Below are 23801 nucleotides of genomic sequence, written 5' to 3'. Positions count from 1 at the left end.
GGGACCCTCCTAAAGTTAATTTAACTGTGATAAGCAAGGATCAGGTTCTTTTTCTTTTCTCTCACGGATGGCCAATTTTCCTCACACCACTTGTTAAAATGCTTTTGTTTCCTCCATTGAATTGTCTTGGCACCTTGCTAAAAATCAGTTGACAACATACATGTTCTCTTTCTGGACTCTATTCTGTTCCTTTTATTTAGCATTCTTTTCTTTGTAAGTTTATTGTTTATAATTAACACTTTCTTATTACTGTAGCTTTAACATATAAGTCTTCTGATATCACACATGGATTAAACTTTTTGGAAACATCTTGAAAACAGTTTAATAAGCATAATTGAGTCTTCAATGTAGGACCCCATAATGATTTAGAATCTTGTAATGGTCTGGAGCCATTATTTCATTTATTTAGTCAACAAATACTTATCAGTTTCTTGACATGTGTCAGACATTAATTTTTTAAATTCTATAATACCATGAACGGAAGTATAAGAAATCAGAATAAACCTGGGTTGGGCTCACTTTTCTTTTTAAAATTTGATTAAAAATCTTTTAAGAAGTTTATTATTTTTGTCTCTTACTGATGAAAGTGGATAACAATAAGCATGACTTAATAAAGTTTGCTATTTACAGCTACCAGCCTCTACAAATAATTTTTGGAAAAAGGTGGGATAAAAAATAAACATACCTAAAATGTGGCAATAGAAAAGAAGGATATAATTATAATTGTTTTGTTAAATGTGGGTTGAATTACATTTTAAAAAACTTATTCTATGAGCATTTTTCTATAAGACAAAAGAAAAACAATTTTTTATTGAAGTGTAGTTGATTTATCATGTTATGTTAATTTCTGCTGTACAGCAAAGTGATTCATTTGTATATATATATATATATATTTGTGTGTGTGTGTGTATATATATTCTTTTTTCCCCTGTTCTTTTCCATTATGGCTTGTCATATACAGAGTATAGTTCTCTGTGTTATACAGTTGGACCTTGTTATTCATTCCATACATCTGCTAACTCCAACCTCCCACCCCTTCCCTCCCTCAGCCCCCTCCCCCGGCAGCTGTGGGCCTGTTTCTGGTTGGTAAATGAGGTTCATTTGTGTCGTATTTTAGATTCCACAAGTGAGCATTATGGTATTTGTCTTTCTGGTTTACTGGTAATCTCTAGGTCCATCCATGTGGCTGCGAATGGCATTATTTCATTCTATTTTAATGGCCGAGTTGTATTCCATTGTATATGTGTACCACATCTTCTTTATCCATTCATCTGTTGATAGACATTTAGGGTATTTCTGTGTATTGACTACTGTGAAGAGCACTGCTATGAACATTGGAGTGAGTGTGTGTATCTTTTTGGATTAGGGTTGTAACTGGTTATATGCCCAAGAATGGGATTGCTGGATCATACGGTAATTCTATAATTTTACTTATTTATTGGCTGTGCTGAGTTTTTAAAAGACTCAATAGTTGTGGCACATGGGCTTGGTTGCTCTGTGGCATGTGGGATCTTCCTGGATCAGGGATTGAACCTGTGTCTCCTGCACTGGCAGGCGGATTCTTTAGTGCTGAGGTACCAGGGAAGCCCTCATATGGTAATTTTATTTTTAGCTTTCTGAGGAAGCTTTATACTGTTTTCCAGAGTGACTGTACCAATTCACATTCCTACCAGTGGCGTAGGAGGATTCTCTTTCCCACATCCTCTCCAGCATTTGTTATTTGTAGAGTTTTTAATGATGACGATTCTGACTGGTATGAGGTGGTATCTCATTGTAGTTTTGATTTGCATTTCTCTAATAATTAGCGATATTGAGCATCTTTTCATGTGCCTCTTGGCCATCTGAATATGGAAGAAAGTTTTATTAAAATATGAACAGACTTTTTAATTTAACCACAGTGTATTCCTGGAAACTGTCATAAAGCAGACATCTACAGTGTAGACCTATTTACTGTTAAGGTTGGAGGCAGTTGGGAATGTTGTGGAATGTATAGAACTTGGAGCTAGGAAATTTGGGTTCAGATCTTAGTTATGCCACTGATAAACTTTGTATCTTTAAGCAAATCTCTTATTCTCTTGGTGCCTCTGCTTTTTAGTTATAAATACACATTTTAAATGACAGTGTTATTTATTTTAGGATCCTGCTAGATAAGAAATAATGTATGTGAAAAATACTATTCAAGCTGTATTCAAGTATTATGTTAATATATTTTGACATTTTTATCCAAAGATTGAGTTTTGTTTTTAATTAATTTTTGTTGGAGTACAGTTGATTTACAGTATTGTGTTAGTTTCTGCAGTACAGCAAAGTGAATCATTTATATGTATACATATATCCCCTTTTTTTAAGATTCTTTTCCCATTTAGGTCATTACAGAGTATTGAGTAGAGTTCCCGTGCTATACAGTAGGTTCTTTCTGTTTATCTATTTTTTATATATACTGTGTGCAAAGATAGTGTTTTAAATAGTCATAACAAATTATATGCTGTTTTATAGGAGCAAGTACAACATTAAAGAAGTAAAGGAGCTTGGGAGAATAATTTGAATGGCTTAGGGTTTTGGAGATGGGAGAACTGGTTCTATCCACATCTTCAATAACTTTTTGCTAGTACTTTCAAAAATTGCCTGTAGTTTCATCTCTTGCCAGTAGGTGGAGATATTTCTGCACAGGTAGATATCAACAGTGAGTAAAAGAAACTTGTAAAACTGAAACTCAAAGTTGTAAATAAGAGTTCTTAAAGAGAGTTGGAGAATTAGAAACTATCAAAGATGATGCTGGCTTCTAGTGGAAATCCATGCTTTAGGATAAACTTCCTTATATAAACTGTATGTTATGTTATTAATATATGTATAGGAAGAATGCATGCATGTGTGTGAAGTCACTTCCGCCGTGTTCCACTCTTTGCGACCCCGTGGACAGGAGCCCTCCAGGCTCCTCTGTCCTGGATTCTCCAGGCAAGAATACTGGAGTGGGTTGCCAGGCCCTCCTTCAGGGGATCTTCCTGACCCAGGGATTGAACCTGCATCTCTTACGCCTCTCTCATTGGCAGGTGGGTTCTTTTCCATTGGCATCACCTGGGAAGCCCCCCAAATTATTTTTGTTATATTAGAATTGCAAACATTGGTAGTTAATTCATTTTTTATTTTTGTATGATCTTATGTCATCAGGCTTTAACTTTCTCTTGTGAAGTAGAAAACTTACTGATTGGTTATTCAGAGTCATATGAAGTTAATTCTATAAATAAGGTTGAAAGAACTTTTTTAAAATTGAGTTTTGTAAAGGAAGAAGAATGAAAAAGATTTTTTAACGTAAAATGGTATTTGATATGTTCAAAATACCATGTCTGACACAGTACTTGATACATAGTGTATCTTCGGTAAATATTTGTGAATTCAAGAATGATGAAATTGAAAAAAATGCTTAGATGGTTTAAGAGGACTTCATTTGAAACAAATAATAGAGTCTCTTTTTGTGATGTTATTACTGAATTAACTGATGTTTGTGCCTTAATAAATTTTGAGTGTTAAGTTATAAAGATAGAGGACTGAAGTACTCATTTAGGTTTGTATTTGACTTAATGAATAGTAATCTTTTACCATCCTCTGCAAAATTTACTTCTCTACAAAGTGAAGATCAGTCTGATATTCAGTACAAAAGATTTGTTTTTGCAGTGTCATCTAAGAAATTCACATGTATAACAAGTCTGTCAGTGTTAGGAAGATAATTTTTCAGAACGCTATAGTTTTAACTTGTTCTCATTTGTTATCTAATTTAATTGCTATTCAGATCCTGACTGTAGGTATTCTAAATCAATGAAAGTGAAATATAGTCTTTTACCTAATGAAATTTATTTTCTTGAATCTTACAAAGAGAATAGTAATAGATTTTTTTGAGGGAACAATTGGTACAACTTTTGAAGTCCATAGAGATAAGGCTGGTTGTACCAAGTCTTTCATAATAAAATATGAATCCTTATACATTTTAGTTTTTTATTTCCTGTATATGTGTATGTGTGTGTTAGTGGCTTAGATGTGTCCAGCTCTCTGCAACCCCATGGACTACATGTAGCCCACCAGGCTCCTCTGTCTATGGGATTCTCCAGGCAAGAATACTGGAGTGGGTTGCCTTTCCTTCTCCAGGTGATCTTCCTGACCCAGGAATTGAACCTGGGTCTCCTGCATTGCAGGCAGATTCTTTACCATCTGAGCTATAGGGCAGTCCCTTCTATTTCTTAGTTGTTTTGAAATTTTTAAAATTTAGGTAGATAGGAAAGCTTCAGATCAGATCAGTCGCTCAGTCATGTCCGACTCTTTGCGACCCCATGAATCGCAGCACGCCAGGCCTCCCTGTCCATCACCAACTCCCGGAGTTCACTGAGACTCAAGTCCATCGAGTCAGTGATGCCATCCAGCCATCTCATCCTCTGTCATCCCCTTCTCCTCTTGCCCCCAATCCCTCTCAGCATCAGAGTCTTTTCCAATGAGTCAACTCTTCGCATGAGGTGGCCAAAGTACTGGAGTTTCAGCTTTAGCATCATTCCTTCCAAAGAAATCCCAGGGATGATCTCCTTCAGAATGGACTGGTTGGATCTCCTTGCAGTCCAAGGGACTCTCAAGAGTCTTCTCCAACACCACAGTTCAAAAGCATCAATTCTTTGGCACACAGCCTTTTTCATAGTCCAACTCTCACATCCATACATGACCACAGGAAAAACCATAGCCTTGACTAGACGAACCTTTGTTGGCAAAGTAATATCTCTGCTTTTCAATATGCTATTTAGATTGGTCATAACTTTCCTTCCAAGGAGTAAGCGTCTTTTAATTTCATGGCTGCAGTCACCATCTGTAGTGATTTAGGAAAGCTTAGGTAGTGAACTACTCTTTTTATTATTTTAAAATAGATTGGTGATGTTATTTCGAGTTTTTCTGATTTCCAGTTTAGTTATCTTAAATCTTTTTTCTCTAACTAGAGAGGGGACTTGGAATGGTGATGAAATACTTATGTATCCATTCCGTGATCACTTTTGAGCGTCTTACATGCACCTTACTTACCCTTAGGGATAGGTTTTGGGATTTCAGGAAGAGTTTGGATCCTCGTCTTGCTTTCAGGGAACCTACAGTGTAAACAAGCAGAGACAAGACTTGATGGATGAAGTAACTGAACAGTTAATGCTAGAGTTAATGGTACATGCAATGAGGGTAAAATAAAAGAATGAAAACCTGTGGGTATTTTTGAGGGAGTTCAAGGGAGCTCAGTTTTTAGATTCTAAAGTTGATTAGCTTTTTATATTTTCTTCCATTCTCTTTACAAAAGAAAGGCACATCTTTTGACTATCCCAAATAACATCGTCCTGGGTTAAGAGGCTTTCCAGGCCACCTAAGAGACAAGTTGATATATTGATGAGGTTGTTGGGAAGGCAGTGACTCCAATGAGTGACACCTTTTTTACAAGTCATATAGTTTCAACCCTTTAATTTAATTTAGGGACTCGATCAAGTTGCTAGTTGATCATTAAAAATTTTTTTTCATAAAAATAAGCTTTCTTAGCAGTTGAATTTATAAAAATGAAAAGTTGAAATAAAATATTTTCAACAAACATTCATTGATAGACACATGAATGAATTAAAAATAAAACCTCATCCATCTTATGAAATGATGTATCTCTGATTCTTCTTTTCCTCATCTCCTCCCCCCCACTTTTGAATAAGTGTGTGTGTGTGTGTGTGTGTTAGTCTCTCAGTTGTGTCCGACTCTTGGTGACCCCATGGATGTAGCCCACCAGGCTCCTCTGTCCAAGGAATTCTCCAGGCAAGAATACTGGAATGGGTTGCCATTTTCTTCTCCAGGGGAACTTCCCGACTCAGGGATCAAACCTGGGTCTTCTGCATTGCAAACAGATTCTTGACCATCTGAGCCACCAGAAATAATTGGTTTGTTCTAATTAGGATTCAGGAAAGGTCTATACATTGTATTTGGTTGTATGTCTAAAGTCACTTTTAAAGTATAGGCCCATTGCCCCCTGCTCAGCTTTCTTTTTTGAATTTACTTATAGAAACCAGATCTATTAAATACTTTCATCTAAGAACTCTATATGATTTGCTTCTAGCCTTGTTTCCCATCATGCCTGTGTTCCATCATATGCCTATATTCCACGTTCTGAATTCCTCCTCTTTTCCTGTTCTTCACGTTTTCTCATATCTCCCAAATTTTGATGGTACTGTTTACTGAGACACTATTACAATTACAATATTTTCTTCCTAACCTAGTTGCTCTGCCCAGTCTACTAGGCTTTTAAGACAGCCGAAGCATTATCTCCTCTGAGAAGTCATCCCAGACTTTCCCACTTTGAGTTAGGTGCCCCTCTCTAATAGTTAGGGTCCTGATAGAGACAAATAACATTCTCACAAAAGGTGAAGGAGAATGTCCTTAAGAGATTACTTAGAATGAATGGGCAGGATTAGGGGAATCCAGCTAGGAATGGTGCAGCACGTTGGGACTAGCAGTGATGGGAAGTGGCATCGTCTTTGAGCAAGAAAGGGAAAGGGAGAGAGTAGTCATGGGAACCCAGAGAGACCCTTGCTGTTGCTTCTCATTTACTGAACCCACTTTGAAGGTGAAGGGTGAGCGAGGCCAGTTAATATAGTCCATAAATGTCAGCCTCCTAGGATACTATGTGCTAATTAAAGGATGGAGAATGATCTGAAGGAGCAAATAGAAATATACAGAACACCCTTATTTATATTCCTATAATACGTTAGCATACTCCATTGCATCATTTATTATATTGACTTAAAATTCATTGGTTGTATTGATGTTTTCCCCATAGCACTGTGAACTCCTCTCTGTAGCTGTGAGCTAGCTCTTACTCATATTTGTCTACCCACAGTGCTTATTAGATATTTGTTAAGTTTAAGGAAAGCGATGAATAAGATACGTAATTTAAAAGATCTGTTCTACTTAGTGGTAATGTGTTGTTGATTCTTAGTTCAGAAGAGTAAGTCTATAATTTTTGCTTTGTTTGGCAGTTTTGATGCTTCTGCAGTAATTGACTTACTCATTTTGATTGAAGAAAGGCCAGGGATTAATTTAGGCCATAATAGATAACTTCTGTATTTAGAAGGATTATAATAGAAGACTGATTTGTCTGAACTCAGTGGCATGGTAAGTGTATTTATGTACCTTCTTTTGCTATAGGAGAATTATGATGCAGGGAAAGAATCTGTAGAGGCTGTAAGGCCATAAAATTATATTGATTTCAGGTAGACTATGCCTTACTTATTATTAGACTTTCTCTGGGTTATTATGTAGCTTTTTCAAGTCTCTTAAATGAAAGCTGGTCTCTATATAGAAAGTGCACCCTCGTTGCTAGCCAAATTCTTTCCCTCCCTCCAGTTAGTTGAACTAATTATCATCTATTTTCTATAAAGGCTTGTTAGAATTGCTGCATAAAAAATTACACCAAAACGTAAAGGCCTAAAACAAGCAGTAATTTTATTCTCTCTCATGATTTCTGTGGGTCACAAGGTTGGAAAGGGCTCTGTTGGGTGGTTTTGGCGCAGGGTCTGTCATGTATTTTTATTCAGATGGTGGCTGAAACTGGAATAACTGGTGACTGGCTGGGCATTTATCTCTCTTCAGGTCATTTGCAAGTCTTTCCATGTGGTTTTCAGTGTAACTGCTAACATGACTGGCTCAGGGTACCAGAAGGAATTGTCAGGAAACAAGGCGGAAAGCTCCATCTTCTTTTCTGACTCAGCCTTAGAAAGTCCTTGTTGCATTTTATTGGTTACAAGCAAGTTACTTACAAGCTCTTCTAGATTCCAGGGGAAAGAGCATTGACTGTATCTCTTGATGAAAAAATAGAAGAAAAGAATTTACAGTCATTTAAAAAGTTGTTATAGGGGACAGTGGTGGCAGCCTCTGCTGCTGCTACTTTTGGTTTTTGGATTGGACTCCATGCTCTTTGGTATCCTAATCTGATACTATTTTCCAGCATTTATAATTGAGTTATGTCCTGCCTTTGAAGTTTCCAGGAATTTTATTACAGAGAACTTAACAAATGGCATAGAAATTTTCAACAGTTTCTAAAAGAGTTAATGATAATTTGCTATGGTAATTTGTTATTAATAACCAAAATAAAATTTCTATGTAGGATAAAGATACTTGGTGGAAACAAGCAGACTGGTAAGAAAGAAGGCAGATACTATTTGAATAAAATAATTTATGAAAATATGTGAATTAAATTATTTAATTCTTTGGAATGAGTTTTATATTGAAAAAATATTGTAGTTCAGGGCTAAAAATCAAAGAGTTTTGGTGCTCTTTCATCAGGTCTGCATTGTTTTTCTTTAAACCTTTTATAATTAATTCTCCATGGAGCAGTTCCATTAAAAAATGTAAATTGGATTATTTTACTCTCCTGCTTAAACATTCCAGTGGTTTTCCATTATACGTTGAATGAAATAGATGTTATTTTACACAAGATCCTGTATAATCTGGCCCTGTCTCTCCTTGGCTCATTATGCTTTAGTGACTTTAATTGTGTTTTGATTTCTTGAAAGGACCAATCTCTTTCCCTCCTGAAGCAAACGCGCCCACCCTTTTTTTTTTAGTAATCTTCTTTCTCTAGTTACTTATAATTTTTTTCTGTGTCAGTTTATCATTTCAGAGAGTTCCTATATACTCAATTTCTACCTTTGCTATTCTCTATCATAGTATCCTGTTAACTTCAGAGCACTTGCTGTAATTTATTTTCATATTTACTACTTTTTCATATTTATTCATATTTAAATTTATTCATATTTATTCATATTTAAATATTTATTGTCTTTGTAAAAATGTTAAATTTTAGATTAGTTTTAGATTTACAGAAAAATTGTAAGATTTTTCACTTTCTATATATTCCCTATCCAGTTTCTTATATTACTAAGTAATCTTACGTATGTTACATTTGTCACAATTAATGAATCAATAATGAGACATTATTTTTAACTAAATTCCATACTTTATTTAGATTTCCTTAACCTTTATCAGTACCGGATTGGAAGCTCCTACAGGGCAGAGACTGAGTGTGTTTCATTCACCTAGAATAATACTAAACACTTAGGAGTTACTCTGTAAGTATTTCTTGGAAGACGTACTACCTGAAAGATGTTTTAGAGTTTATGGTCTAACCCCTTTCCCGTTTTGCGTGAATAACTCGCTCAGGGAAGTCATGTGTGTCTTCTCTAAGTCTGTGGCTAGTTGGCAGTACCAAAGTCTCCAGGGCCATACTAGAAACCACATCTTGTGATGTCTAGTTTGCTATGTTTAGAGGTGAGTTTACGATCCCCTGGAGAAGGGAAAGGCTACCCACTCCAGTATTCTGGCCTGGAGAATTCTGTGGACTGTATAGTCCATGGGATCGCGAAGAGTTGAACACGATTGAGCGACTTTCACTTACTGTGAAACCAATGATGCTTAACTTTCAGAATTCTATCTGAGGTCCTGGGAGAGACGCTGGCAGTTGAGTTCACATGATCACTTTAAAAAATTGTTTTATTAGTATATATTATATATACAGAAAAAGTGCCAAAAATTTTAAGTTTGCAACTTAAGACTTTTCACAAGCTTAACACTCCTATATAAGCAATGCCCAGATCGAGATACAGTATTTTCTGTACATTGTCACACAGTTATGAAGTTGCAAAGCTATCTTAACCACAAGCAATTAAGGTCATTGTCTCTCTTTACACTGATTTGCCTTCTATCATGCTTCTCCCTCCTTATGTTAGTGGCACTGGAATGGCTGTAGGCAGTTTGAGCACCTGGTTATGGGGAGACTGACCTGGGGATACATTTAGTTGGGTTTTAGCGGGATAATGTTTATGGGTAGTCTCTCAGTCTCTTCATATACAGTCAAGGTATTGCTAGCCATCCTAGTACAAAGTTGCTGCTGCTGCTGCGTCGCTTCAGTCGTGTCCGACTCTGTGTGACCCCATAGACTGCAGCCCACCAGGCTCCCCCGTCCCTGGGATTCTCCAGGCAAGAACACTGGAGTGGGTTGCCATTTCCTTCTCCAGTGCATGAAAGTGAAAAGTGAAAGGGAAGTCGCTCAGTCGTGTCCAACTCTTTGCGACCCCATGGACTGCAGCCTACCAGGCTCCTCCGTCCACGGGATTTTCCAGGCAAGAGTACTGGAGTGGGGTGCCATTGCCTTCTCCGAGTACAAGGTTAGTGTCTAGGACCACCACACGTTGTGTTAACTCATTTGACATCGTGACATAAATGTGCAGTCCTAGAGATGGTGTAGTGACCTGAGTATGTCCCATGGCATCTAGCACCTGAAGTATGAGGTTAGTGGAGGAAAAATAAGGTTTGATGCCAAAAGGCCAGTTCGTGAAAAACTCTTCTGAATCTTAAAGCTTCATATGAAAGAGAATAGTTAATAATTTCCCCAAGTTTGGCCACAGTCCTAAAAGTTTACATAACATTACCAATAATGGCCCTGTGCTAAAAGAAACTTTTTCTAAGTTTTATAACAGCAAAAAAATGTGCTCAGCTATGCTAGAGACAGGATTGAATTATTTTTGTGTTATCTCTATAGAAAATGACATTATAAAACTCATGGGAAAGTGTGGTATTGGCATAAGGGTTGACATAATAGGTCCATGGAATAGAATTGAGAGTTCATAAATAAACTCATATATCTGTGGTCAGAGATCAGACTTGTGGTTGCCAAGGCGGGGTGGGGGGGATAGGGGTGGACTGTGAGTTTAGGGTTGGTAGATGCAAACTTTTAACATTTAGAGTGGATGAACAGCAAGGTCCTGTTGTGTAGCACAGGGAACTATATCCAGTCTTTCTGGATAAACCATAATGGAAAAGAATATTAAAAGAATATACATATAAAATTGAGTCAGTTTGCTGTACAGCAGAGGTTGGTACAACAATGTAAGTCAGCTATACTTCAATAAAAAACACACCAACACAAAAAATGGGGAAAGGACTTGAATAGACATTTCTCCAAGAAGATGGACCAGTGAACAACAAGCCTGTGAAGACTTGCTCAATATTGTGAGTCACTAGAGGGAGATGCAAATCACAATGAGATACCATTTCACACCCATTAGAAGGACTGTAATAAAAAGTGGGAAGAGGACAAGTGTTGGCAAGGATTTTCATACATTGTTGGTGGGAATGTAAAAGTGGTTCAGCCACTGTGGCAAAATTTTGGCAGTTCCTTAAAAAAATTGAACATGGAATTACCATGTGACTCAACAATTCCATTCCTAGCTGTGTAACTAAGAAAATTGACAGCATGTGTTCACACAACAACTTGTACACAAATTTTCATTGTAACATTATTCGTAATAGCCAAAGTAGTTGGGTGGGAACAACCCAAATGTTCATTAACTGATGAATAGATAAAATGTGGTGTATCTGTATAATGGAATATTATTCAGCTCGAAAAGGGAATGAAGTACTAATACATGTGCCACCGTGGATGAACCTCAGAGAGGGTATGCTGAGTGAAAGAAGCTTAGACACAAAGGGTCACACATTGTATGACTCCAGTTGGAAAATCTTTGAAGACATAAAGTAGATTGGTGGTTGACAGGGGAGGGGAGAATTGGGAGTGACTTCTCTGGTGTGTTTTCTTTCTGGAATTAGATCATGGAGGTGGTTGTGCAGCATTAGGAACATCGCACAGTTTAAAATGGTGAATTTTATATTAAGTGACTACTGCTGCTGCTGCTAAGTCGCTTCAGTCGTGTCCGACTCTTTGCGACCCCCGAGACGGCAGCCCACCAGGCTCCCCCGTCCTTGGGATTCTCCAGGCAAGAACACTGGAGTGGGTATGTGACTCCTATCTCAAAACAAATTGTAGAAAATCCCCTGTCCCATGGGAAGAGGTACTCAGTGAGTATGCAGCCAAAAAAACTAGGAAAAAAAGATTTTCTAAGGTTGTCAGTTAACAAAAGTATTCTTTTCTGGCTTTTATAATGTTTGATATTTGTCAGCTTGTTCAAATTTATGATTTCTCATTCAAAATTGAATACTTACTTTCATACCTAATTTTGTATTCTTACTCTAAAATGGGGCCCCCAAACTGTATGAACCCCAGGCTCCAGAAAACCTGGATGCCCCTGGATGTATATTAGCATCAAATAAAAGTGATTCAGGTACTGTGCTGTCTTTTTAAGCATGGGGGATTGAGCAAACATTTACTTCTGTTCTTTCCCAAACCCCATTCGGTGATAGTAAATGGGTAAGAGCAAAAAGAACAGAAGAGGAGAGGGCAAATAGTGATGTCAAAATTTGGGGGAGATGGAAAAGGGTTGGAGCAGGTAATTTAGCTGAGAATGTAGAATATAAAGTAGTTGCAGAGGATGTGCCAGATCCTTGCCGTATTCCAGCTACCTTATATCCGAGATCTCATGAACAGACTCATGGGTTGGGGGCACGAGGTTTCTTTGGGGGGTGTGGATGAGATGTGAGGCTGAAAACGAGAAATGATTTAATATCTGTCAAAGGTTCTGTATTTCTGTATGTTATTCCAGGCAGCCTGGTGACTGTTCTTCCTCAATCCTCAGAGAAAGTTAAAGACATTTTGTGGAGAAACTTAACCAGATTGACTCCAAGCATCAGGCATGCCTGGTAGTGTGGAAGGTTAGGGACGGGAGAAATGCTCCCCTGAAAATGAGGGGACCGGCAACCCTTTTTCCCAGCCCCCCTGTACTGCTCAGCTCCACGAACACTAGCACCCAGTTAAATCTTTTCCCCTTTATGAAGAGGTCTTCTCTGGAAAATATTTGACAGCTCCTGAGAAAGCGCTGATAAATGCTGATATTCAGAGAGTCTAATGAAGAAGCCCGGTCTCCCTGCTAGACGCCTTACAGTGAAAGTTGTCAGTTGCGTGGTGGGGGAGAAGGGCCTCAGCACTCCTTAAACTGTCACTTGACGTGGAGAATTAGAAGCGGCACTGACCTCTCAACGGCAGTATCAGAGCTGAGAAGGTGCCTTTGGAATTCTGAGGAAAGAGAGGACTTCTAGCCTAGAACCATTTGCTCATCAAGTATGAAGGCAGAATAAAGCTGCGTGTTGAGGCATGCCAGATCCCCCCCAATTTTTCCTGCTTAACCTTTTTTAGGAAGCTACTGAAGGATACGTCCATCAAAGTGAGGGAACACACTCTAAGGGACTGACACGTGGTGCTGTGTGCCCGTGTGCACACAGGGGAGGCAGGGAGGGAGGGGAGTCGGGGAACCTGAAGTCCAGGGACGGAGACTCTGGGAGCTATCCAGCTTCTTGGAAGAGGGGCTGTGTCGGGACTCTTGTTTATAAACAAAAGCCAAACTTGTAAAAAAAATAAAAATAAAAAGTTGCCAATGACAGACTTTATCAATTTTTTTAGTGTTTGACAATTTTGTAGGTAAGAGACATGGCACGTTTAAAGAATTTTGAGCTTGATAGTCTTTTGTTAGTCCCGTTGATCACTTTTATTTGTCAGATTCTTTTTTCTTTGCTTTTGTCAATTACCTTACGGCTTTATTGCTAAAATACTTGCTGATGGAAAACACCCAAGTTTCAGAGCTGACTGAGAACCGATCTCTAAAATTACCTTTAACCTGGGACAGGTAGACCTTTAAGAAGTTTTTTAGGTATAAATAGGCTACAAGGATATTTTGTATAACATGGGGAGTGTAGCCCATATTTTATAGTAGCTATAAGTGGAGTATAACCTTTAAGAATTGTGAATCACTGAATTGTAAACCTATAGCTTACATAACGCTTCCCTGATGGTTTAGCAGGTAAAGAATACGCCTGCAATGCAGGAGATGCAGGAGACTTGGGTTCAATCCCTGGGTCAGGAAGAGCCCCTGGAGGAGGAAATCGCACACCACTCCAGTATTCTTGCCTGGGAAATCCCGTGGACAGTGGAGCCTGCCGGGATGCAGTGCAAGGGGTCAGACGTGACTGAGCATCTGAGTATAGCACAACTTATTATACAGCAACTATACAGCAATAAAGAAAAAGTGACTAACTTAAAATAATGAGACATTTCAAATAGTCCTCATCATTATGAAGAATAAAATTTTGTATTTTGTACTTTTTGTGAAGGGAAAAACTGAGAAAAATAAAAATTCTGGGAACATTTTTAAAAGATTAAATGGTGCATCTCACACACATTTTATAATTTTTTGAGGTGGGGCAGTTGTTGAATGAATGTTTAGGGAGACAACTTGGGTTGTTTAATTTACTGTGTTGAATTTTTTCTGGAATGTAAATCTCCTTTTCTGTCCTGGTTAGTAATATCTTAATGATTGTTTCGGGGTCTTGTATTCTTGTAGTTTGAATGTCAATTTGAATACATTTTAGCATTGAAGCCTTAAGTAAGTGTAGGGTAGAACACACATTCCTGTGTGTGTGTTAGTCACTCAGTCGTCTCCCACTCTTTGTGACCCCAGGCAAGAATACTGAAGTGGGTAGCCTATATAGTCTGTGGGGTTACAAATAGTTGGACATAGCTGAGCAGCTAACACATTCCTAAGCTTTTAGTTGATTTTGGAAATAAAACTTAAGGACTAGCGTATCTTTCTGTGACTTCTCTCTTAAGCAACTACTGAGTTTTAGGCTGTATTTTGTCTCTTACTAGGCTGAAACCCCTTTGGGGGCAGGGACTTTGTATAATTTGCATCAAGCATATAAGGAGAAATCTAAGCTTATTTATTAAATAATCAGTCCTAGGTTTAAGTCCAAGTAGGATGTGTTGTTAAGGTTGAGATTATTGTCAGTTTGTAACATTGTTTAAGAAAAACTGATTATAAAGTAATTCAGAAACATTTTAGAAATTTAGAAAATCACTGTTTAGAAAAATAAATCATTACTCACATTACCTTACATTTTGGAATTATATTGAAACAATTTCTTTTTTTAATAGTATGTGGCTCAGAAATGTGTTTTAGTGGGACTATTACTTTCTTTTTCTAAGATTAAAAAAAAATTATATTGATATGCGGTCAAGGACTTTCTTTGCCCTTTTTCTCTATTAAAAGGTTTCAAACTTCGCTACACAGTAAGGAGAAGAAAGATCAGAGTTGCCTTGGGGTAGTTATTTGGCTTGAACCTTGAAGAAACAGGACTTAGGACTTGGGAGTTCCTTGGTGGTCTAGTGGTCTTGGTGCTTTCCCTGCTATGGCTGGATTCAGTCCCTGGTCAGTCAACAGAGATCCCGTAAGCTCTGCTGTGAGGCCAAAATTTGGAGGAAAAAAAAAAAAAAAAAAAGACTTAGGATTTGGTCTGGTATTGTGATTGATTTTGAGGCATCTTGAAGAAACAGGTTGTTACTCAGTTTTTCTCTCTCTTATACATGATTTTTAGAAGTTGAAAACATTGAGTAAGCTAAATGTATATGCATGGCAAATTGTACAGAAGACTGTACAGGGAAATGATTAATTTCCATCTGCTCCCTAAACAGTTTCTTTTTTAAAAACTTGAACTATAGTTGATTTACAGTGTTGTGTTAGTTTCAGGTGTAGAGCAGAGTAATTCAGTTTTATATATATATATATATGTACATACACACACACACACTTTTCCAGAGTCTTCTCCATTACAGGTTATTATGAGATACTGAATATAGCTCCTCTTGCTATGCAACAGGTCCTTGTGCTTATCTGTTTTATATGTACTAGTGTGTATCTGTTACTTCCAAGCTCCTCATTTTCCCTTTTCTCCCCTTTCTCTTTGTTAACCGTAAGTTTGTCTTCTGTGTCTGTGTCTGTTTCTGTTTTGTTTCTGGCTGTTTACGTGACTTGTGGGAATCTTAGTTCCCCAAGCAGGGATCACACGCAGGCCGGGCAGTGAAAGCAGCGAATCTGGACTGCCAGGGAACTCCCGGCCTCTGTTCTGTAAATAAGTTCATTTGAGTCATTTATGATTCCACGTGTACATGATATATGATATTTGTCTTTCTCTAATTTACTTCACTCGGTATGATCATCTATAAGTTCATCCATGTTGCTGCAGATGAACCTTTCATTCTTTTTTTTTTAACAGCTGAGTAGCATCACGCTGTATGTATGTACCACATCTTCTTTATCTGTTCTTCTCTCAGTGGACATTTAGGTGCTTCTGTGTTTTGGTTATTGTAAATAGTGCTGCTGTGAACATGTTTCTTTTCGAATTAGTTTCTTTTTCTTTCTGGATATATGCCAGAGTGGGATTGCTGGAACATACGGTAACTCTTGCTTTTAGTTTTTTAAGGAATCTCCCTGTGTGTGTGCTCAGTTGTGTCCGCCTCTTTGTGACCCTATGAGCTGTAGCCTGCCAGGCTCCTCCTTATCCATGGGTTTTATCATACAGGAATACTGGAGTGGGTTGCCTTTTCCTTCCCCAGGGGATCTTCTTGATCCAGGGATTGAACCTATGTGTCCTGGATTGGCAGGTGGATTCTTTACTGCTGAGCCACCAGTACAATAGGGTAGGGAGGGGAAGAAAGGAACACCTGCAGTGGGATTGTACAGTGACTTAAATGACAGGCTAGGGAGTCTGGATTTTATCCGATAGGTAGTCAGGAGTTAGTAAACATTTTTAAATAAGGGAGGAATTTTAGATTTACAGTAAGTCCCCTACATGCAAGTCTTCAAGTTGTGAGCTTTCAAAGATGCAAACGCGCATTCCGTCAGCGTCAGGTCTGAGTGAGATTGCAGCTTCTCCTCGTCTCCTGTTGCTGATGATCTTCAGCTCTGCCATCTCCCCTTTCCTTTCCCTCCTCCAGTCAGTAACTCTTTGCCTGTTCACTCAGTGTCTGTCCCTGTATGCCAGCTGTTGCACTCTACTGTAGTTTTCAAGGTATTATACTGTAAGATTAAGAATGTTTTATATTTTTATGTATTATTTATGTGAAAAGTATTATAAACCTGTTACAGTACAATACTATATAGCTAGTTGTGTTAGCTGGGTACTTTAGGCTTAAGAACAGGGTCACTTTAGACATAAGAACAAATTGGACTTATAAATGCACTCTCAGAACAGAACTCATTTGTATTTAGGGGGCTTCCTGTATGGTTAATTCCCCATTTTTCCCAACCCTCATTCTGAAACCCTACTTCTTCTTTGAAATCTCTTAACCTATCCTTCCTTTCCCATTCTTACTCATTCCACTACCATAATCCAGTCCTTATTACGTCAGACTGAGATGGTTGCTATAGTTAACAAATGGTTCTCTGCTTTGTCCTGCAGGACCTTTGTCCTGCAGCTAATTCTGGATATCACTATCAGGTTAATCTTACCTAGAGCTTTACTTTAATCAGGGCTTTCTCCTGCTCAGAAACCATTAATATCTCCTATTTGTTGACAGGATAAGATCCAGACTTCTTAGCTTGTCATTCAAGCCATTCCAATAATTAATCCAGTCTGCCTTTTAAGTCTTATCTTTTCCCTTGGTTCTAGAGAACTTCACATGTTCCTTTTTATCCTCTCATACAGCTTGCCCCTTTCATTTTAACATTTCATCTTTGTTTCTTCCTCCTGGGTTATCCTTTCTCTAGTGTCATCTCTATTGGTTAAAAACCATACTCAGCCTAGAGTTCAGTTAAAGTTATACCTCCCTTGTAGAGCTTCTTCAAATTAGAAGCTAGTTTGAGTTCTTTCCTCGGGAATCTCAGAACTCTTTATACTTAAGGCACTTATTGTGCCTGGTTTGTCTTAACTGCCTTGCTGGATGATATAACTTAGTTACGGTGTTTATTTTCTGCACATAGTGCCTTCATTGGAGAAAGAAATAGCAACCCACTCCAGTATTCTTGCCTGGGAAATCCCATGGACAGAGGAGCCTAGCAGGCTACAGTCCGTGGGGGTCGCAAAGAGTTGGACACGACTGAGTGACTAACACAGTGCCTTCATGTACATGTGTTCTCGACAAATACTTGTTCTGTTAATTGAACTCTCCTATTTTGGGACTGTCTTTTGTGCTGGCTACAAATGTTTTGGTAGTTTATTTTAGCACTAATTGTTCAGCATCAATTTGATAGTAGTTGTTTTATGTTTCTTAGTCACGGCTTCCCAACTAGACTATGAAGTTCTTCAGGGCAGGAAAGATGTCTAATCTGTCCTTCAGAATTCTTACATAATGGTTTTCATTTTTAAAAATAGTGCTGAGATGCTTCAGTCTAGTGTGAAATATTTGACAATTGATTTTTGGACTTAAAGCTTTTTCAGTAACTGGAAAAGTTTTAACATGTTTCTCAGAACCCTAGAAATGTATACTTCTGTATGAAATAGAAGCACACATATGGAATGTCATAGCTGTAGGTTAGATTATATTTTAAAGAAACAGAAGTTCAAGTAGCCCCTTCCTTTTGGGCCTACAAAAACAGTATGATACCCCTTTCTATAATGAGTAGTTTTCTCTGTTCAGATAATCTAAAGGTTATCTGTTTGAAATACTTTTATAGAAATTATTCTATGATGAGTGCTTTTTTCTGTGTTTGAAATTTCAATTTGAGGGATAGTTTTATGACAGCTCTGTGTGTTTATAGCTTGTTATAATGTTTCCTTTATAGTTGCCAACTAGTATAGTTAATATTGGAGTAGGAAGTGGCAAGCCACTCTAGTACTCTTACTTGGAAAATCCCATGGACAGAGGAGCCTGGAGGGCTATAGTCCACGGGGTCGCAAGAGAGTCGGACACAACTGAGCGCGCTTGCACACACAGACACACACGCACACACACACACAGTTAAAATGTATTTTTTGAGGGGATGTGTGTATGAGTTTGAGAATTATGTTTATATACTAACGGCAATTGAGTTTAATAATATTGTATATCCTTGAGTCTTTGTTTTGCCTAGTAATATTTTTCTTAAAATCACAGAAAAATCAGTACCTTCCATTTTGCAGTATTATGCTAATAACCTTGGAGTTTTTGAACATTAGATACATATGTAAAATAAAAACAAGCACGTAAGGACCTGTGGCAAAAATATACTTAAGATTGTGTGCCTGTCTGGTTTTATAACAAACTTTGAATCAAATTGCAGATATTGTCTGCTTTTGAAGTAAAAGTTGGCAGCTTGTGTTCAATTCAGAGGCTTTTAAACAAGACAGCAGAAGGAGAAACTATTTGTTACTTATATATAATAATTTAGATTAAAAGTAAGTAACTCTTGGCTGTTTTATTTTTAAAAACTGCAACTATATTCTCTATAATGCAAATTTGTGAAGTATAAATTATTTAAAAATACAGAAAGTAGTATATGTTAAATGATTTAATTTTCATTGTTTTTCAGTTACATAAGTCTACATGCTCATTGTAAAAATTTCAAACAGTATAGAAATATATGGAGTAAGAAGTGTAGGTTCCTCCTAGTAGCTAATCTTACTGTCTTCTCAGAAGTAACTACTGTTAGTATAGTTCAGTGTATGTATAACTCTTCTAGATTTGCTATACATATACACATTCACGTAATATATTTTTCTTAATAAAACATGGAAATAGAATCATACTCTACCAAGTGTCTGGGGACTTGCTTTTTTCACTTAATTTGTCTTGAAGGTATTCTTTTTTAACCATAGAATAGATAAAATAGCTTCCCTGGTGGCTCAGATGGTTAAGAACCTGTCTGCAGTGCAGGATACCTGGGTGTAATCCCTAGATCAGGAAGATCCTCTGGAGAAGGGAACAGCTACCCACTCCAGTATTCTGGCCTGGAGAATTCCATGGACAAGGAGCCTGGTGGGCTACAGTCCATGGGGTTGCAAAGAGTTGGACATGACTGAGCAACTAACACTTTTACTTTCAGATAGAATAGATAGTCTAAAATACTAGGCAGTAATTAAAAGTAGAGGCTGCTTATTTTCTGTTGCTGAATATTTAGGTTGTTTATTTTTAGCTGTTACAAATAGTTACCTAGTGAACATTTTTGTGTGTGCATTTTTTTGCTGGGGGCATATCAGGCAGCTTGTGGCATCTTAGTTTCCCAACCAGTGATGGAACCTGGGCCCTTGGCAGTGAAACCCTGGAGTCCTAACCCCTAGACCACTGGGGCATTCCCTTGTGTGTTCATCTTTTGGTTCATGTTTTAGTATTTCAACAGGATGTATTCCTAAACTGCTGAGTTAGGATAATTGGATTTTGACTGTTGTCAGATACTGCAAAATTGCTTTCCAGAAAGGAGGAATTAATTTACATTCATAGCCATGAATAGTTAAAAAAAAAAAAGTCTGTTTCTTTATACCCTGAAAATTTTGAGTTTTAACAGCTCTTTAAAATTTTTGCCAATTCAGTGGGTTAAAAATACTACCATGATGTTTGCTTCAAGTTTAATCTCTTTGATTCATAGTGTGGTAGTCATATTTTCATATTCTTATTTGCCATTTTAGCTTCTGTGAATTCCATGTTTATATTGTTTTAACCATTTTTCTACTTGTTTTGTAGAAGTTCTTTATATGTTCTGGATATTAGTTCTCTGTTCTGTATTTTTTCCTGTCGTTTCTCTTTTGACTTTGTTTTGTGGTAACCTTTGCCATACAAAAGTTTTTAAATAGTAAAATTGTTGTGATAAGATTCAAATTTAATACTGCATAAAGATCAAACCTAGCATTATGGAACTGACATAATGAATTGTTATACTAGGTTTTAACTTTTTAAGAAAAGTTTGATGAATCGTCACTGATTGTAATTCTGTTTCATTTTCTTGCTGTTACTATGTCATAGACTGATTGATTGTCACACTGATTGGTAGTGGCTTTGGGATCTTAGATCCCTGACCAGAGACTGAACCCAGGCATGGACTTCTAAAAATCATCCTTCTAAGTATAAAATTGCATACAGACCTCCTTTTGTTCCTAATATTAAATTATAAGGACAGTAATTTAAATATTTGGATTATTTTTAATGATATTGAAATGATCCAACTTTTAGAGGGCAGTAATTTCTATCTGTATAGCTTTTTTTTTTTTTAATTTTTCCACAGAGTTGATTCCATTTATAATGGATGCATTTTTCTGAGAAAAGAAAGCCTAGAAAACCTATTTTCTGTGGAAAAAACACGAAAAAGAAAGTGAAGTCTCAGAGCACTTTGGATTGAAAGCTCTTTTTTTTAAATTTTTTATTGAAGCCTATAGTTAATTTACAGTGTTTCTCATGTACTTCTTTTCTGTTTTAATGTGAGTATCAGTATGCACTTGAACAAGAGATTCTACACATATACAAACAGAATTTATGTCTCTTCAACAGTTTTGACCATATTTCTGTGAAGGTATGCTGGGGGAAATTCTGTCCTTAAATAAATGGTTAATAACTAATTCTAGTCATGTTTAACCCTTCTCAAAATATGAAATAATTAAAACTAAAAAAGAAACAAAAAAATTCATCTTGACCATGTAGATTTTTCCCAAGACTTTTGGTGTTAAACAGACCAAGCTGCAAATCCAGGAGACACAAGAGACACTGGTTTGATCCCTTCGTCGGGAAGATCTCCTGGAGAAGGAAATGGCAACCCACTCCAGTATTCTTAACCTGGAAAATTCCATGGACAGAGGAGCCTGGTGGGCTACAGTCCATGGGGTTGCAGTTGGACATGACTGAAAACACACACACACGTACACACACACGTACACAAAATACAGTCACTCACTCACTCTCCCCTCCTTCTCCCCCAGTGGCTGGCTGCACTGCAGTGCAGGGGGCCTGGTTCCATCCCTGGCCAGGAAGCTGGATCGCACGCTCCATGACTAAGGTCCAGCGCGTGCTCAGTGTTTCAGTCATTTCCTGCTCTTTGCAACCCCGAGGACTCTAGCTTACCAGGCTCTTCTGTCCTTGGGATTCTCCAGACAAGAATACCAGAGTGAGTTGCCATGCCCTTCTCCAAGGGATCTTTCTGACCAGGGGTGGAATCTACATCTCTGGCATTGCAGGCAGATTCTTTACTGATGAGCTACGGGGGAAGCCCCTAAGGCCCAGCACAGCCAGATAAATAAATAAATATGTTTAAAATAAAGAAAGACCTAGCTGCAGATAATCTGAGAGTTACTTTAGAGTTCACTTTGAAAATTAGTTATACTTCCTTGACAGAAAAGATTTTACATGATATTTACCAGGAATTGGTGAATTTGCAGTTATCTTTTGATCCTGAGACACATTATCCTCATTGCCTGTGGATGGATATTCATTAATTCATTCTACTGCTGTTCTATTCACAGTCAAAATAAGGCTATGAATTCGGTGTTGTGCCAATATGAATGGATGGAAAGATGAATGAGGCAGTCTCTCCTCTTATGGAGATCAGTTGATAACTGCAGTGATAAAAAATTATGTAAAAGAAATGTTTCATTGGTATATGTTCTGTAAAGGGATATATATCAAATATATCATGGGTAAAATAGTGAAGTAATTGGGTCTATTTTCTCATTTTCTGTTCTTTACCATCAGTCTGTCTACTAATGCTCCAAAACTACTGTCTCTTTATGTGTTAGTGGTTTTAAATGTAGGGTTTTTGTAGTTTGTTTCAGTATCTGGTATATCTAGGCTTGTCATTTCCTCCATAGCTTTTCTTCTCCTTGATATTCTTTTGTGATATTTTCACCTATCCCGGGGTACCAATTTTTCTAGAAAATGATTGTTAGTACTTTTATTGGAGTTTCATTAAATAAATTAATAAAATAACAGATTTGTGAAGTAAGACAGGGAGGAATATCATATGACATCCCTTTTAGGTGGAATCTAAAAAATGATACAGATGAATATACAAAACAAATTCATTTATTTGGCAGATGAACTTATGGTTGCAGAAGGAAAGGGTTAGTTAGGGAGTCTGGGATGGACATGTACACTCTGCTGTATTTAAAATTTAAGTTTTTCATGTTTGGCCAGTGAAGCATTTTTATGATGGCTGCTTTAAATCCTTGTCAGAGAATTCTAACATCAGTGTCATCTTGGTGCTGATGTCTTCTGATTTTTTTTTCTTGTTTAGTTTGGAATGTTCCTGATGTGTTGTATGATGAGGGATTTTTTAAAATTAAAACCTGGATATTTTGGGCAAAAAAAAAAGAGAGAATTTAATTTTATTTCATTGATTACATTAATTGTGACCACAGACTGTTCTTACTATTTCTGCTTTGTGAAACTTTATGATTTTTTGGTGGGGAGGGAGCTCCTAATATGTACAAGAATTAAGAAATTCTTTACCTGAATCATCTCATTTAATTTTCAAAGTAATTCTGTGAAGTAGGTGGGTGCAAATACTGTCGTCATATTATCATCAGAAAACACTGACCTCAGAGAGGTGAGTTAATTGTCTAGGGTTCAAAGCTAGTAAGTATGGGGGAGCTTGAATTTGAACAAGATGTGTTTTACTTTCCTGTCTGTGTTGTGTTACACTGTCTTCCTAAATTGTTCAGATCCTTTGACAGAGCGCTCTGGAGGTATTTGAACAGGGTTTTTTTGTTTGTTTTTGTTTTTCTCCTAGGCAGTTCGTTTTTGTCTCACTTTTCCCTTCAGCTTAAAAAAAAAAAAGGAAGACAGAAGTATTTGTAACTTCCTTTAGAACCAGGTTTTGGGTCAAATAGGCTGTGTTTTGAATTAAGAGAAGTTTGGTTTTTTCCTGCACATTTCTCTTTTCAACAGCTGACTGAGTGTAAGTCAGTTGGAGACTCATTTCATTTATTTGGCAGATGTTCCCCCGGAGGGTTGATGTTAGAAGAGTGTGGGAGCATGGTGAACTATTAACCATGTGGTGTGGGTTACACAGGGTACTTTGGCCATTCTGCCGTCAGACATCTGATCTAATGAGGAAATTTGTGATTAATGTGCCAAA

General features: G+C 37.4%; 1 protein-coding gene across 1 annotated transcript in view; it reads left to right on the top strand.

Moving 5' to 3' along the window:
* SMURF2 (SMAD specific E3 ubiquitin protein ligase 2) overlaps window positions 1-23801 on the top strand; it is a 110675-nt gene that overhangs the window by 7966 nt on the left and 78908 nt on the right. The window lies entirely within an intron of this gene.

Source organism: Bos mutus, chromosome 19 (assembly GCF_027580195.1).
Source record: "Bos mutus isolate GX-2022 chromosome 19, NWIPB_WYAK_1.1, whole genome shotgun sequence".
NCBI lineage: Eukaryota > Metazoa > Chordata > Mammalia > Artiodactyla > Bovidae > Bos > Bos mutus.
The sequence above is the reverse complement of the archived record's forward strand: the minus strand, read 5'-3'. Positions and strand labels throughout refer to the sequence as shown.